The sequence below is a fragment of the Acromyrmex echinatior genome, chromosome 10, assembly GCF_024713525.1.
Source record: "Acromyrmex echinatior isolate Ae372 chromosome 10, ASM2471352v2, whole genome shotgun sequence".
In the NCBI taxonomy this organism is placed as follows: domain Eukaryota; kingdom Metazoa; phylum Arthropoda; class Insecta; order Hymenoptera; family Formicidae; genus Acromyrmex; species Acromyrmex echinatior.
Window position 1 is genome coordinate 13,211,121 of NC_141861.1, and position 8,600 is coordinate 13,219,720.

The window sequence follows — 8,600 nt, forward strand, 5'->3', positions numbered from 1 at the left end:
CAAAGACAGTGGAGCAAAAGTTGAATTCAGTGCAAGTTTTTTTGTATCAGTTTTATCAATGGAACATTGAACATTGAACTCTAGTTTTTACAGTGGAACAATATAATTACACTCAGCGTTGCACCAGTTTTCCCATTAGAAAACGCTATTAGATGGAAATGATAATTTGGATGACAATAATTATTCGAATGATGATATTAATATCAATAGTAGTATTGGTAATTATTCCAGTAATGACAATAGTAATGATTATGACAGCGATGATTCGGGATCTACCGAATTTACAAATTCTGACCATAATCAAATTGAACTTTCCTTTGAAAATGATGAGGAAAAGAAAGCTTATCTTATTAAAGTGTTGCGTATTTGGGCCTTGTAGAATGGTTTATTTTCAATGCGAAAACTCAATTTGTTGCTAGTATAAAATTGAAACTTTTGTTTCCTAATATTCCTTCATATAAAACATTGCTTGATACTCCTTCAAGCATCCAAATAATATAAATTACTAGAGGTCAACTTTGATATAAAGGTATTACTACAAATTTAAATTCAATGAATCTTAAGAATTATCTGGAAATTTATAAGAAAATTGTTATTGATGTAAATGCAGATGCGCTTCCTCTTTTTACAAATTCTCAAGAAACACTTCTGGCCTCTTCTTGGTAGACTTGTTGTACTAAAAATCAGCCTTTTGTCATTTCGTTGATTTTATTTCAAAGTGCAATTGTACATGATCTTTGTGAATTTTTGTATTACTTTGTCAATGAAATTAATTACTTGAAAGAGAATGAATACATGTACAATGGTCAAAGGTTTGAATTTTGCATAAATAATTTTAGCTGCAATGCTACTGCTCGCTCATTGGAAAGGAATTGTAGAACACGGTGCATACTTCGCCTGTGAAAAGTGTACTATAGAAGGTAAATATATGAATAACAGAATGACGTATCCTAATCTTAATGAGCCTCTTAGAACAAATGAATCATTTACCAATCGAGATTTACCAGTTAAATTATCATCGATAATAATAATCAGTCTCCGCTTAAAGAACTTGGAATAAACATGGTATCACACTTCCCTTTTGATGGAATGCATTTGGTCTATCTAGGTGTATTCAGAAGATTACTATAGCAAAAATGAAATGGTTTATGGAAGTTACATGTAAGCACTGGCGAAAATATCTGATAAGTTGTTAGTAAGAAAGACTACTTGTTTACAGGAAAACAATAATCGAAAACCTAGAAATCTGATGAAATATTATAAGGCCACAGAGTTCAGGAGATTATTACTTTATGATGGAATAATAGTGCTAAAAGACCATTTAAATGAAAATATTTACAAGCATTTTTTGTTGCTTCACTGTGCTATTTTTATTCTTTCAAGTCCATCTCTTGTTCAAACCTTGCTGTCATCATGCTGAAGAATTGCTAAATATATTTATATCTCACTCTGTTGTAATTTATGGTCAGAAATTTGTAGTTTAATGTTCATTTCTGTGTCACTTAGCTCAAGAATGCTATCTTCATTTCCAGGAGATCTTGAAAGTTTTAATGCTTTTGTGTTTGAAAATAAGTTAAAGTCTTGTAAAGCATCTCTTAAGTCTGACTACAAATCATTACAACAAGCCGCATTTCGCAATATAGAGAGCAGTGAAAATATTGATATCATTATGGATAAAAGGGACAACCAAGTTACGCTTTCAATGAGTCATTTTTATGCCAATGAAGTCCTAAATGGTCAATAGTATCGACGAATTAGCATTAACAATGTTGTACTCCAATTGAACGGAAAGGATTCATATGTTAAGATAAATAATGAAGAAATTATTGCAATTGTAAATATAGTACAAAGAGACGACCTAGTATTTCTAATTGGTCGCGCATTTCCGAGATCTGGAGATTTTTATCAGTATTCTATTTCATCATCATTTCTGCGAATTTGTACGGTCTCTCATAAGGATGAGCAAAAAAGAATTTTCCCTATAAGCGATATAAAGGCTAAATGTTGATTAATTTCATATGAGGAGTTATGTTTGTATTCCTCTATTATTAGATATTTAATTAGTATTTAATTAGTGATTTTTGCTATTTTTTCACTTTCTCTTTGTTATAAATTTTATTCACACACAACATACACACGCGCGCGTCCGCGCATACACATACACATCTTTCTGTCTCTATTTTTTTCCCTTAATTTTATGACCTACTAATCTTAGCTATTTGATACATTATACAATTTGATACATTATATTTTAGATCTTTGCAATTTCCTAATTGAAAAAAGTAACCAAAATCTCATTTATTTTCTTGAATATTGTGTGAATAGAATACAAATAATTATAATGTTTTTCTAGACAAGAATGTACCGAATGTGTAAATGTATATGTCAATTTAATATTTTATAAGTATATATTATTAGTCTAGCTAGCAATAGATCGACAATTTTAAATATTTTGCTAATTATTCACATGCACATAGTAATTTCTTTATTTTGTAATGCTTTCTTTTTCTTTACATTTTGTTGTATTTAAATTTTTTAACAATAATGATAGCAACAATGATGAAATATTGATGTTGAACTGAGCAAATGGGTGAAGAATTATGATAAAAATATGAATGGAATAATGAAATGACCTCCCAAAAGTATGGAAACAGATCTTTTAGTACGTAAAGAAAAAGACTCAGAGAACTATTGGAAAGAATATCCTATTTATATCAAAGGATATTATGGTTAGTTTTATTTCCTTTTATTTCTTTTAACAAGTTTCATAATATATTTATTGTTAAGCTATGCTGTCAATAATCATATAAAAATTTATTAATTAAATAAATAATTAATCTGAGAGGGAGCAGTATAAGCTATTTAGTCTTTTGACATAGGCTCTAAGAAAGACAGGATCGCTACATTTAAAAAGATTATACGTAACATTAGTTTTTATTATTGATGAGAGACAAACTAAGAGTAATATGTCTAGCAATTATTAATCAACACATCTTAAGGAAATGAATGAATTCTAGAAGACAGTTACATATTCTGTTTTGATTAAAAATCATTAGAACAATGTTAAATATGATCTCGATCTTTAAAAAAACAAAAAAATAAATTTTACAATTTAACACTGTTCTAAAGATTTTTAATCAATATGGGATATATACTAATATCTTCTAGAATTCATTTATTTTTCAAAATGCGTGGATTTAATAATGCCATAATCATATTTTTAGTTTTAATGTAAAGAAGATATCGGGATTATTCCGAATAAAAAATTTTGTAATATGTAAGGCTGCTATGCCTTAAATAACTTCTTATAAATGAACTTCTTATAAACTATGTTGTAAATATTGTAACTACTAAATTTTATCTTATGGAATTACATTTTTATATATTTTCCATGCACGCATTTCTCCAGCGCTCAGCTATTACAAACCCATTTTTACAAGCTTTTTGATTAATCTTTTATTATAGATACCTACCTGAAGGCTTGTCATGTGTAATGAGTACATTAAAGATTCAAACTATGAAATAGAATTAGAGCGAGGATTACGAAAAAAAAGAAAGGTGTCAAGACTAGACTCAGATTCAAACTCGAAATCTGACGAGGCGATAAAAAGAAAAAGAAACATAAACTTGAAAATATGTCCACCTCCTCAGATACTATTATCCAATACTATTATCCAATAACGATGTGTTCTTAAAAATTTACAGAATTATCTAAAATATTTAATATCTAAGCAGCGTTCTAAGAAAACACAAGTTAACATTGTTTCGTATGAGAAGCATGAGAAGGATTTATCAAATAATTGTAAATTCACTTGTGAACAAAATAAAATTTCTGACTTAGTCTCCAATTCAAATGTATCTGATAAAAATTCTGAACTCCTTCGGAAATTGGAACAAGAAACTTTACAAAACGGATATTTGACAAAAAAAAAAACAATCCTAGACAGAAAGAGTCATTCCTCAATATAGATGGAAAAAATCCTCAGAAAGAGGATTCTGAATCAGATAATGAGCAAAATAGATCTGCCCTACAATGTCTCATCTGATTCCGATTTATACCAAGATTTGCAAGGAAAGAAAAAGAACTGTGAGGATTTATCCTATGATTATGAATCTACATGTGGACAAAATAAAAAAATCTCTATTGAGGCAGTCTCTCTAGTGAGGCAGATTTAGGTTTATCTGATAAAAATTTCGAACTTCATCAGAAATTAAAACAAGTAAAAATTTTAAACAGACATCTGATAAGAAAAAAATCCTGGATAAAAACAGTTATTTCTCATATGGAATAAGTCACAATATATGGAAAAAGTCAGAGAGAATATTCTGAACGAAACAATGAACTAAATAGACAATAAGATTGGAAATCGTTCATATTAAATAACATTATTTTAAATACGAAGCGCCACTACGGTCTGAATGTTGAGATGTTGAACTATTTATTATATATATTATATATATTTATATAAATGAATTAATTTCAGAAATTTTTTTCAACTTTTATATTCAGCGGTTTAGAATTATATATGATAAGAAGGCGCGCAATTTTTCCTCAAATAAGTTAATCAAATTTATTAATTATTAAAATAAAAAATGAATAATAAGAAATTATGATTCTAATCTCTATTTCTTTCTGAGTTTTCTTCACAATCCTGAAAAAAATATTTTTTTTGCTCCCTTCTATGACATCATCTGCTTGTCACGTAACTTTAAAACCTGTACATTCCTGTTTCTTCTTATTGCGAGTGGAAATGAATTTTCTTTCTCTATAGTTAAGAATCAATTAATAATATGAGCTGTTCAGTAGTACGACATAGTAAATAAGTGCTCGATAGCTACTGAATAATAGTTTATAATATAATAGTTTGATAATTAGAAACGCTCAGCTATTTGTATTACATTACTAAAAATATTATTATTAATTAATTGCTAAATTAAAATCATTGCTAAGTCATATCATTAAAAAATTGTAAAATGAATACCATATTTATTTAGTAAAATTATGAGCAAAAAGAAAAGAGAACATAACGGGAAGAAGAGAAAGCGTGAATACTACGGTAAGTATAGGACCACAATGATAGGAGAGAGCATCAATACTATGGAGTATAGGACAGCAACGGGTGGGACATATATCATTATGCGCACTATTTAGCAACATTGCAATGCATCTCGATCTTTAAATTTTATATCATTATGCATACTATTTGATAACATCACAATGTATCAAAATTACATTCATGATGTCATTGCGAAATATGTCGTATTAACATCGAATTAACATTCTTAAAAAAAATTCTTTTTTACATTAACAAAGCTGTCGTATACGGTGCATTTTTGATCTCTCGCCTGTGTTAGTTGAACAATTCCATGCATTCCTAAAGAAATGTGGAGAGGACAAAACTTAGAACGGGCAACGCTACTGCAACGCTTTCCAAACATGTGTGATTTTATAAGATTTTACATTCAAGATAAAGAGTTTATAAACGGTAAGTTTTTATTTTATAAATTTTTTCATTATACCTTTTCTCTACAGTTTGTAGAGTTTAGAATTTATCTGTTTTCCTTTTTTCTCTATTACACCCGCACGCACGCACGCACGCACGCACGCACACAAAGTGTGCCATTTTAATCGATCATCTCAAATATCTCTTGAACAATGCATTTTAAAGAAAAATTCAGACAAAAGTTTTGGGACTTTGAGGGATACATAAAATGGTGCCAGTTTGAGGTAGCGTCGGCAAGATCAGAGCTAGGTTACTTGAATTTTTTAAGCGGAACCCTCCATTTTATATTACATTTATTTTGGAAAGCTCTCGAGATAAATTATAAGAATAGGTAATGAAAAATGAAGAGTTCTCATTAAAAAATTCAAAGTAACTTTGATCTTGATGGTGCCATCCAAAATCAAATCAATGGCACCATCTTATATCCTCCTCAAAGTCCCAAAACTTTTATCTGAAACATTTTTCCTTAAAATGCACTGTTCAAGAGATATTTGAGATATTTGATCGATTAAAATGGAATATATATATGTATATGTATATGTATATATTAGGTGTTGGAATTAATTCGTAGCGTTTTACAAGTGATGGGAAGTACTTTCATTAATGTATTTTTTAATGCTCATGTGAAATAAATAACATTCTTTCATTAAAAAACGCTACGAATTAATTCCAACACCTAATATGTATATGTATGTATATATAAATATATATATATATATGTATATATGTATATGTATGTATATATATTGGGTCATTTAAAAAGTATCCGCGGTTTTTTCATTCAAAAATTGAAAAAACACCGCGGATACTTTTTAAATGACCTAATATATATGTATATATATATATATATATATATTGTGTGTGTGTGTGTGTGTGTGTGTGTGTGTGTGTGTGTGTGTGTGTGTGTGTACACACACAGTTCCATTTTAATCGATCACCTCAAATATCTCTTGAATAGTGCATTTTACAATATATTACTTTCTTCTGCAAAGCATCTTCTTGTAATAAACATCTATATTGGGAAGAAGATTTACACTGACTCCTACAGTTAGCGACAACCAAGGTAACAACATAATCTTGCCTCGTGCAATGTGATGGACTTTCATCGAAAGACACGCGGATATTGAACGGTTCGTGCAATCAATCGCACCTTCATCATTATGAGTCCAAGATCTTATGATAGAAATCTTAAAAATGCGTGATGTGAATGTGCTCAAATTAATATTGCACGATACATGACTGTATATGAAGCCATCTACCGTGCTGTTCATATTCGAACATTACGTTGAGAACGTATACTCTGAGCTGTTCCAGCATATCGTCAATGAAAAATTTAAATATTTTATAACACTTTTAGGTAAAAATTGTATCATCGATAAATATGATGCTGTAGATTTTTTGCGTAAAATTTATAATAAAAAATCAATAGAGTGTGAGTTAATAGTTTATGCTTTAGATAATATTATAAACAGTGTGAAAAGTAAATGTACATTTTATTGCTAATCGGAAGCAGGTGCTTAAAATTCGCAATTTGAAATTAACTTAAATTAAATTAAATTAAAGTTCCTGCTTATAAATATTGTAAGAACTATATATTATTAGGTGTTGGAATTAATTCGTAGCGTTTTACAAGTGATGGGAAATACTTTCATTAATGTATTTTTTAATGCTCATGTGAAATAAATAACATTCTTTCATTAAAAAACGCTACGAATTAATTCCAACACCTAATATATATATATATTGTATAATATTTATATATTGTATAATATATATATATATATATACAATAAGATAGGAAACAAGACCGTTTATATTAAATAACATTACAATCCGAAGCGCCACTACGGTCTAAGTATTAAGATGTTGAACTAATATATTAGGTGTTGGAATTAATTCGTAGCGTTTTACAAAGTATTTATAAGTTTTAAAAGTACTTTCATTAATGTATTTTTTAATGCTCATGTGAAATAAATAACATTCTTTCATTAAAAAACGCTACGAATTAATTCCAACACCTAATATATATTATTCAACCGAATGAATTAATCTCAGAAATAATAATTACGTGTCGATATGGTTGTCGACATTAACGCAATTAATCTGAAATGTAATAATCCCCCCAAAATTCCCCAAATTAATCTTAAAAAACTGTAATAAACTTATTGCGAAAAAATTGCCTCGGCCGGGAATCGAACCCGGATCTCTTGCATTCCGTGCGAGCGTCCTGAGCCTTTAGACTACCGAGACCTTAGCAATAATTTTTCGCAATAACCGATATGTATCGAGAGTAACGCATTATTACAGCGCGCGTTTATAAACAATAAGATAGGAAACAAGACCGTTTATATTAAATAACATTACAATCCGAAGCGCCACATTTTGGGGAGATTATTACATTTCAGATTAATTGCGTTAATGTCGACAACCATATCAACACGTAATTATTATTTCTGAGATTAATTCATTCGGTTGAATAACATATATATTAGTTCAACATCTTAATACTTAGACCGTAGTGGCGCTTCGAATTGTAATGTTATTTAATATAAACGGTCTTGTTTCCTATCTTATTGTTTATAAACGCGCGCTGTAATAATGCGTTACTCTCAATACATATCGGTTATTGCAAAAAATTATTGCTAAGGTCTCGGTAGTCTAAAGGCTCAGGACGCTCGCACGGAATGCAAGAGATCCGGGTTCGACTCCCGGCCGAGGCAATATTTTTTCGCAATAAGGTTATTACAGTTTTTTAAGATTAATTTGAGGGGATTATTACATTTTAGATTAATTGCCTTAATGTCGACAACCATATCGACACGTAATTATTATTTCTGAGATTAATTCATTCGGTTGAATAACATGTATATTAGTTCAACATCTTAATACTTAGACCGTAGTGGCGCTTCGGATTGTAATGTTATATATATATATATATATATATATATATATATATATATATATATATATATATATTGTAAAATTGTTATATATAAAAATAAACGCCTATTTAAACTATATATCTAGGTCTGACATTATTCATTTCTTTCTAATTATCGCAGCACTATCATATTACGTGCCAGCATTTTCGCGCTA

At 29.2% G+C, this 8,600-nt stretch overlaps 1 long non-coding RNA gene across 1 annotated transcript; it reads left to right on the top strand.

Annotated features, from left to right (window-relative positions):
* Positions 1-1,416: 1,416 nt before the first annotated feature.
* LOC147908397 (uncharacterized) lies at positions 1,417-3,937 on the top strand. Its single transcript, XR_015546383.1, has 2 exons — positions 1,417-2,729; positions 3,466-3,937. It is a non-coding gene; the product is annotated as an uncharacterized LOC147908397 (long non-coding RNA).
* Positions 3,938-8,600: the final 4,663 nt, after the last annotated feature.